The sequence below is a fragment of the Myotis davidii genome, unplaced genomic scaffold (genome assembly GCF_000327345.1).
Source record: "Myotis davidii unplaced genomic scaffold, ASM32734v1 scaffold732, whole genome shotgun sequence".
Lineage (NCBI taxonomy): Eukaryota > Metazoa > Chordata > Mammalia > Chiroptera > Vespertilionidae > Myotis > Myotis davidii.
This window is the reverse complement of record NW_006284349.1, coordinates 737,654-747,104: the sequence shown is the minus strand read 5'-3', so window position 1 is coordinate 747,104 and position 9,451 is coordinate 737,654. Positions and strand designations below refer to the sequence as shown.

General features: G+C 50.3%; 1 protein-coding gene across 2 annotated transcripts in view; it reads left to right on the top strand.

The window, feature by feature from the left end:
* The first annotated feature begins 8,274 nt into the window (after window positions 1-8,274).
* The window catches only part of LOC102753826 (chromosome unknown open reading frame, human C14orf159), an 80,046-nt gene continuing 78,869 nt past the window's right edge, over window positions 8,275-9,451 (top strand). For both annotated transcript variants that reach the window (XM_015571390.1, XM_006754716.2), the window contains exon 1: window positions 8,275-8,473. The gene's annotated coding sequence lies outside the window, so the exon portion shown is untranslated. The remainder of the gene's footprint in view (window positions 8,474-9,451) is intronic.

Here is a 9,451-nt window from a genome sequence, read left to right as displayed (position 1 = left end):
CCAGATGTCCTTCTGGATGCCCTTCCAGATGAAGCCGGCTGCAAGGGAAGCCCAGGTCCCGGTGCCAGAGGGAAGCCGGTGCCAGCAGCCAGGGAAGGAAGGCCTACTCTTGCACAAGTTTCGTGCATCAGGCCTTTAGTATATATATATTTTTTTATTTATTTTTTCAAAACAACAACTAATACCATCCTTGGCCCTGCCTCCCACCTCCCACCTCCTTTCATTTTTGGCTTTCTCCTCCCTCTCACCTCTCATTCTCTCCTCTACCTGTTTCAATCTAACGTCTGCCCCGCCCTCTGCAGAGCAGTAGTTCTCAACCCAGAGCACTTGTGTGCCCCTGGAGACATTTGGCAATGTCTGGAAACAATTTTGGTTGTCATGGCTCGGGGGAGGGGTGCTATGGCGTCTAGCAGGTGGAGGCCAGGGTGCAGCTGGACAGAAGGACACGCAGGACAGGGAATTATCCGGCCACAAATATCAGTCGTGCAGCAGTGGAGGAAGCCTGACACAGAGCCTGCTCCTGGCTCGGTTACCAGGAACTTCCGCGCGAGGCTGAGTCTGAGCAACTGTCCTCCATGCTCCACACACTGAGTGCGCTCTCTTGGATTCTGGGACACCTCCCTGTCTTGGTTTCCCACCTAACCTTGGGCCATTCCTTTGCATGGTCCTCCTCTACCTGACTCAGGCCTGGGCTTTCTTCTCATAGTTCTCTCTCCTCTCTCCTCCATATTGGCCACCCAGTGGCTTCATGCCATTCCCATGCCGGCTCTGGAGCCAGACAGACTGTGGTTGGAGTCCTAGCTCTCAGCTTCACGGCTGTGTCTGTAGCAACAATCCTTCTCAGTTCGTTCTCCAGTAAAATGGGGGTAATAATAGCACTTACTGTACAGAGGAAATCCCAATAAATCTCATGGGATAGAGTTTAATTCATTTAGCCGTCATTATTGTCATTTATTACTGATGACCTAAAAGTAGCATATCTTTTTACTTTTCACTGGGGAGCTCCAGAGTGGACCTCGAGGACTCACTAGATCAATATACAGTGGGGCCTTGACTTACGAGTGTCCCGACTAACAAGTTTTTCAAGATATGAGCCGTCTCTCAGCCGATTTTTTGCTTTGAGTTGTGAACTAAAATTCGGGTTACGAGCCAGCTTCAGATACCCCACTGCTAGTTGGAGCAGCGAACATCACTGTGAACTCCACATCAGCCCAGCACCACGTGTCTCACTCGTTCACTGTTGATTTGACATACGAGTAATTTGAGTTATGGGCTCCATCACGGAACAAATTAAACTCGTAAGTCAAGGCCCCACTGTAGGTGTAAAGTTCAGTCTATTTTTTTTAAGGGGAGAATGATGATTTTTATTTTTTTAATATATTTTATTTATTTTTTACAGAGAGGAAGGGAGAGGGATAGAGAGTTAGAAACATCGATCAGCTGCCTCCTGCACACTCCTTACTGGGGATATGCCCGCAACCAAGGTACGTGCCCTTGACCGGAATCAAACCTGGGACTCCTCAGTCCGTAGGCCGATGCTCTATCCACTGAGCCAAACCGATTAGGGCAGTTCAGTCTAATTTAAACACACACACACACACACACACACACACACACACACACTGCCTGAGCATGAGCCATGGGCCAGGCACTATACCCAACGCTTCACGAGGTACAAGGCAGAATTCCTGCCCCAAGGAGCTTACCCGCAGTGAGTACACAGGAGAGAAACACAGAGGAATAGGATGGACCATGTACCAGGCCCTGCTTCAGGCTCCAGAACTCGGCCACGAACAGACACCAGGCCCTGCTCTCATGAAGCTTAGCATCTAGCTCAACAACTGGAGAGAAATAAATTAAAAGTGGCCCATCAGAGGGTGAGAAGTGGCATGAAAAACTAAAGCAGACCAGGCGGGACCAGGAGTTGAGTAGGGAGGGAGTGGGGGTCAGGGAACAGGCCAGCGAGGTGAGCCAGCAAGTGCAGGTTCTGACCCTGTCTTTCGGTGAAATTTTGTATCTTGCTCACCACAGATTTCTTTTTGCATTAATTCCTATTTTTAAAAATAAGTTCTTATCCTGGTGGCTGAGTTATTTGGTTCCCTCTTACATTTTGTGCTGGTTTCAGCGCCGGAAGCCGAGTCTGTGTTAAGTGTGGTCAGGGTCACCACAGGAGGACTTTGGGTGCCTGGCTAAGTCTGCAGACTTCACGCTGGTCTGTGGAAAGGCCACGGAAGGGTCCTGAGCACAGAGATGATGTCACCAGCATACCATCTGGGGACAGTTGGTCTGGAAGCCTATGGAGAACGAGGGGAAGAGACCGGAGCATCAGGACCAGTTGGGAAATTGGTTGCGAGGATCCAGGCCCCGGGGGCTGGAATAGCAGGCAGCGGAGCCACGCCTCTCATATGTCTGGTCGGCCTCTAAGCCATCCCAGAAGTCAGCATTTCCCAAACAACCCAGCAGCTGCCATGAACGCCAGCCTTTTGCCTCTCTCTGTTTCTAATCGGGTTGCTTTGTGTAAAACAGGAAGTGCCACCGTGACAATGGCATTATTTGTGGCTAAGAAATGTACTTTTGAAAACTCTGAAAACCACTGGTCCCTTGTGCAGAAGCCAGGCTGTGCTTATGGAGTCTCCCGGTGGGTGGGCCCCACTCCAGAGCAACGGCCTCCCTCTGCCCGAATGGACTAGGAGCAGAAGGGACTAGGAGTTGCTCTGTTCCTGAGACTGCAGACCAGGCTGCCCAGCCTTTCAGGAACTCCCAGCTCTGTGGGGCCCCAGCACCTAGGAGGGAGAGTGCCTGCCAGGCCCTGTGAAGCTGGGAGACTGACAGGAAGGTCACAGGAAACCCTCCCCTGCCCCAGGCTTCGTTCTTAGATAAAGGGACCAGGCCCAGGTAGTGGCTCCAGGCTGGGAGAATTCAGAGGAAAGGTCATTTCCTGAGACTGAGTAGGACAGGAATGTGCAGTGGGCACCACGCTGGAGTGGGGGAGAGGGGTGCGGGCAGCCTCCTCAATGGGAACTTCTGGTCTTCTGTTCAATTGAATCCAGATTTCTGGTTCTAATTCCCCCGAGTAGCCTCCCTCAATGGACTTCTCTAGTCGTTTTTCAAAATGACATTTTCTCCTGAGCCACGAAGACATTCTTTTTGAGAGCAGTCTTTAGGATCAGAGCCTGGTGTGAAGCCTGACTCTGGCTTTCTAACTGTGGAACCTTATGCAGGTTGCTTACCCTCTCTGGGCCTTATCTCCTAGAGTTCCCATGAGGATGAAGTGCTGTTACTAGTATGTGTATGAAGGACCCAGCCATAGTCAGATCCCTGCTCTGCCACTTGATGTCTGTATGGCCATGGGCAAGACACTTAGCAACTTCTCAGAGCTTCAGTTTTCTTATCTTTTTAAAAAATATTTTTTTATTGATTTCAGAGAGAGAGAGAGAGATAGAAACATCAATGATGAGAGAGAATCATTGATCAGCTGCCTCCTGCATCCCCCCCACTGGGGATCGAGCCAGCAACCTGGGGAATGTGCCCTGACTGGGAATTGAACCGTGATCTTCTGGTTCATAGGTTGAAGCTCAATCACTGAGCCATGCTGGCTGGGCCAGTTTTCTTATATTTGATACGGAATTATAGTGTCTGGGAAGCATCCATGTTATATAAAAACTGCTGTTTGAAATTTTAAACCTGCATTTTGGCTTCTGCATTTGCTTGCTGGCTTAAATAATAAGAAAAATAAGACTACTCCCATTTCAGAGAGGCCATTAAACTTTCCCCAGACGAAGTCATCAGTGCTGGCACCAGACCAAGCCTTTGGCTGAGGTCTCAAAGCTCCAGCACGTAGGGCTCTTTAAGAGCTTGCAAAAGAGACCGGAAAACCCCGTATTTGGGAGACAAAGAGAGTAAAAAGGTATAAATACAGGAAACTTCCTGTGTGACTTGGCCCAGAATTTGAGAGACATACTGCGCTCCCCCTGTTCCTGTCTGTAGCCGGGGAAGCCTGGGAAGTTTGTGTGGCTTGTAGCATTTTTTATTCTTTCACTTGGTTCTTCTCCGGTTTTCTGTAACATCTGCTCCAGAGCATAGCTTTCAGGGTCAAATGAGACCACCCCTAAATTAGATAAACCATGAACATGGCATATAGTAAAAACTCAGTAAACGGTTACAGTTGCTAATATGGTTGGAAATGGTAGCTATTATTAACATGGGAGCAAGTTTAATTTTCAGGACTCAAAGGCAATATTTCTGAACACCCTTTCCATCTCCTCTGGCTCCCATTGATTCATGCAGTCAACAAGAATTGATCGAGCACCTACTATGGTGATTGAGCACCTACTATGTGCTGGTGATTTTGTTAGGCACAGGAGACACGGCCGTCAACAAAACATGTGCATTTCCTGCTGTAGAGCGCCTTGATGTCTAGTGGGAGAGTCAGACAATCTAATAATTTTATGAATTTAGAATTCCATACAGTAATGAGTGCTTTAAAGGACAAAGTTTGGGAGCTCTGAGAACTTGTAACAGGAAGTGCTGGTTTGGTCTGGGGCAGGGTGGGGGCAGGGGTGGGGGAGAGGTCAGGTAGTTGTCTGGAAGAAGTAAAGCTTAGAGATCTGAAGATAGGGAAATGACTAAGCCTGCCCCTACATCCCTCCCTGGACCTGTAGGGGCTCTGAGGCCTGGCTGTTTTTATGCATTGGCTCCCCTGGACCCCGGGGGTCTCATCCCTGGGGGGTGAGGTCCAGATTGTAATATTCAACACCCCCCCCCTTCTTTCCCTGAGAGAGGCCAGGCAGACAGGAGATGAGAAGTGCATATGCACTTGGCCGAGACAGTGGTATGACCCAGCAAAGGGGGAGACCCCACTGGAGGCCCAGCCTGGACAGGAGATAGCTGGAAACCATAGCCCAAGCCCTTCCCAGCTGCCTTTGTGGACGCAGATGACAGGAACCTGCATTTGTCCTGCCCTAAAGTAAACTTTCTTGGGCTGACTTCATAAGGAGCAAAAAGATGCTGCAGAGTACTGGCCATGGCTGATGGTTTCTCCTTGAGGTGTCAGGTAGGGCCTGGACACGCCCTCACCGTGGAGCTGAGACAAGAAACGGACTTTGATCTCTCTTCCGCAGTTTGCAGAAACCTGATTTCAACTAGAGGACAAGTCAGCTTTGGAGGACTGTTCCCTCAGCCCCACCGTTATCAGAGGTGACCAAATCTGGAAATTTCATGTCTAATTCAGGTTGAGGCACCTCTTTGGAAAAAAAGCATCCCGAATTCTTATTCCTATCACCCACTGAGTCCCTTCAATTGCCTTTCCTTTTCTTCACTTTTAAACAGCCGCAATTACCTGGCATACAATAGTTACCTGGGTTTACTTTTTAATTCTCGAGGGGGCCTCATTTTAGCCGAGCAGTTGCACACAATCGCTTGATTATACTTCTACATTCTCTGGACACAAGCAATTGCTTCTTTCCCCAAACACGCTCTGGTGCTCTCTGAGTGTGTCTCCCTTAGCAGTTTTCCCTGGATCTCAGCCACTGAAGAAACCAACTGTAAATGTTTGGCATTCCCGGTGCCTCTGGTCATCCACACAACTTCACCTTCCGGGCTCTGCATTTCAGCCTCGGGCCTCCAGAAACCAGAAAGGAACGGCCAGGCCCGGGAGCTCTGCTTCTGTATAAGCAGCCATTCCCCGAGGGTGCAGGTTAGGGTGTTGCCACGGGTTTCTAATAAAGTGGTGTGTGTTTTTTTTCATGGTAAAATATGCATGACATGAAAATTAACCATTTTAACCATTTTTAAGTGTGCGATTCAGTAGCACTCGATACATTCATAATGTTAGACAACCCTCACCACGATCCATTTGCAGAGCTTCTTATTACCCCAAGCAGAAGTTTATTTATTTTTTTAATATATTTTTATTGACTTCAGAGAGGAAGGGAGGAGAAAGTGATAGAAACATCAATGATGAGAATCATTGATTGGCTGCCTCCTGCACACCCCTTACTGAGGATCGAGCCCGCAACCCAGGCTGTGCCCTTGACCGGTATTGAACTTGGGACCCTTCAGTAAGAAGGCTGACGCTCTATCCACTGAGCCAAACTGGCTAGGGCCCAAACAGGAGTTTATACACATTAAGCAGTAACTCCCTATTCTCCTATCCTCCAGCCCCTGCTATCTCTATTCTACTTTCTGTGTCTATGAGTTCTATTCCAGGTATCCTATATAATAAAAGGCTAATGTGCAAATTGACCGAACGGCAGAACAACCAGTTGCTATGTCACACACTGACCAACAGGGGGAAGGTGCTCAATGTAGGAGCTGCCCCTGGTGGTCAGTGTGCTCCCATAGGGGGAGCACCGCTCAAACAGAAGCTAGGCTTACACCTGGTGAGTGCAGTGGCAGTGGCAGGAGCCTCTCCTACCTCTGTGGCAGCTCTAAGGATGTCTGACTGATGGCATGGGGAGCGGGCCTAAGCCATCATTCAGACATCCCCCAAGGGGTCCCAGATAGTGAGAGGATGCAGGCCGGGCTGAGGGACCACCTTCAAGTGCAAGAATTTCGTGCACTGGGCCTCTAGTATTATGTAAGTGGAATCAGGTAACATGTGTCCTTTTGTGGCTGGCTTATTTCATGTAGCATAATGTCTTAGAGGTTCATCCATACTGTAGCCTGTATCAGAATTTCGTCCCTTTTCATGGCTGAATAATATTTCACTGGATGTGCATACCATCTGTTTATCCATTCATCTGTTGATGGACACTTGGGTTATTCCCATCTTCAGTACTTTTCTAATAAAATTTAACATAATAGATGAGATCTGGCTCCTCGGTGACCCAGGAACAGTTTAACAACTACCTTTCATTTTATTTCGTTCTCTAGAAATAGGCCATCACTCAGGGAAAGCTTGACACCACGGCTCTGTAGGCAAGCTGGGGCTGGTGAAGGCGAGGGATGGGTAGCTGTGGTCACTATGGGCCTTAGCAGAGTTATGCCCGGGGGTCCTGCTGGTCAGAGACAGCACCCTGGGTGGGTAGGATTGCACCACATAAGGTTTCTGATTCTATAGTAAAAGAGAACAGTCACTCATTCATTCTATTAAACCCACTCATTTCTTTAATTTTTATTTTTGAATGACAGTCGACATTCAATGCTATTTTGTATTAATTTCAGGTATACAGCATCATGGTTAGACTTTATACTTTACAAAGTATTCCCTCTGATATTTCAAGTACCCATCTGGCACCATCCATAGATATTACAATATTATTGACTATTTTCCCTGTGCTATACTTTTACGTTCGTGTGACTATTCTGTAACAACGAATTTGTATTTCTGAATCTCTCCACCCTTCTCAGCCAGTCCCTCTAACCGCCCCCCACACACACACACACATACACACTCCCCTCTGACAACCATCAGTCTGCTCTCTGTATCTGTGAGTCTGTTTCTATTTTGTTTGTTCTAGATCCATTTATTTTATCACTCACTCATTCCAATATTATTAAAATGGCGGTGGTAAGAAACTAGGCCGTGTCCACCCTGAGCTTGCAGCCGGCAGAGAGAAGAAAGTCTCCATAGGCGGTGCCTGTGGGTAAGGGCTTTAGGAGGACACACAGCGGGCACCTCACCTGTTCTTGGGAGCCAGGAAAGGAAGCCACACCTCTGCTCTGCCAAGTCATATGGGAAGGGAAGAAGTTAGCCAGATGGAGGCAGAGGGCAGAAAGAATGAGCCAGACACAGGTAGGGGCATGCAAGGGGCTGGTGCTGAAGGGAGGACCCTGCAAGGGGCTCAAGTGTGTGACTTGTGCTGAGAGTCAGAGGAGGCGGGGAAGGGAAAGCCACAGGCTGGGACCTTTTGGTGAGTGACTTAGGATGGTGTTTGGGCTTAATCCTCGGGCAAAAGACGAGTCCTGAGGCTTTGAAGCCAGAGCCAGAGCAGCAGAAAGCAGGTTCTGCTTTCCCCTCGAAGGAGGCATCCCTCTGAAAAGCATAAGAGCCATCGTCTACTGGGTGTTAAACGACCAGGAAACTGAGGCCTAGAGGGACACGTGGTACCCAGACTGCAACCCTGGCATTAGAACTTTCAAAGTCCCCGGGGTGAGGCCAGCCAAGCCCTTGCATGCCGTGTCCCTGCTCCAGAGAGAGCAGGCCAACTCCTGCAGGGAGGTTGGGACACAGGCTTGCAGGGCCCGCCCAGCCGCTGGAGGCTCTGCGGCTTTAAGAGCTGGGGTGGCTGCCTGCCACGGAGGCCACACCCCCCAAGCACAGCCCACGTGAGCTCAGCCTGTGGACTTAGGCTCTGACAGTCCCTGGGGCTGGCCTGGGCATGCTGACCAGGCCCTGCAGGACAACCCGGGGACGCAGGCCAGCCGAAGAAAGAGGACCTTTATGCCTTTTTGAGAGAAGCACAGTCTGCAGAGCCGTGGAAACAAAGAGAGGAACTGTGTGTAGTCCTAGGCCAGACGTCCCAAACAAACTGTAAGTCAGGAGGGCAGGGAACACAGCACAGACCCGCGTGCCCAGCTCCCAGGGGAGCGGGGTCTGCAGAGAGCCCGCCCCTGGGCTGGCAGGGCACAGCCAATGAGCAGGGCAGAAAGTTTCCTGAAATCCTCCAAGGGGGGTGCGGGCGGGTCTCTGTTTCTCTCTTTGAAAAGTCCAGCTCCGCTCAGCACACGATGACTGACAATAGCTCAGGCGTGGGAAGCCTTTCTCCCCTCTGTCCTCCCTCCCGCGTGGGCCTGGTGGTCCCTGTCTTTGCCCTGAGAACCCCCAGGTCATGTGAAGGCCAAGGAAGTGAAACTGAAACCCGTCAGAGGTACCTGTCAGCTCTGGGGCAGGCACTTGCTGCGAGGAGGTGATGCTGCTAAACGACCCACCTGGGGGGCAGAGGGGTGCGGCGTGGGGGTGAAGGGACTACAGGCTGCCGCAGACACTGGGGCAATTGGCCGGTCAAAGGTCCCTGAGCACCCGAAGGACACACGCAGGGACCTTAGAGAAGAGGCGGAGGTGAGGCAGCACCCAGGTCATCACCTCCACCTGGAGGCGGAGTTTGACTGTTTTCTTCAAGGCTTTGTCCAGGCCGAAGGGCTGCTTGTCTCGTCTCCACTCCACTGGGGGCCAGGGGGCGCATGGCACACGTGACCACAGTGACGTGCTTCTGACTCGTACCCCAAACACCAAACACTAAAGGCACAACCACTTGGCGTTGGGGTGTCTCCTCTCTAGCAGTATCTGTGCCTCCCCGCCCCCGCCTTCATTACAGACAATTGAGAGCTGCCCGCAGTCCCCCTTACTTCATGAGAACACAGGCAAAAGTCAGCATGGGGGGGTGGGCAGGTAGCAGGTTGAGAGGATGTTGGCAGAAAGAAGAGTGTTGGCATTGATTGGCAGGCAGAGGAGGGAAGCTCATTTGTGTCTCCCAGATAGCTGGGTACAAGCTAAAAGGAAGGGGAAGAG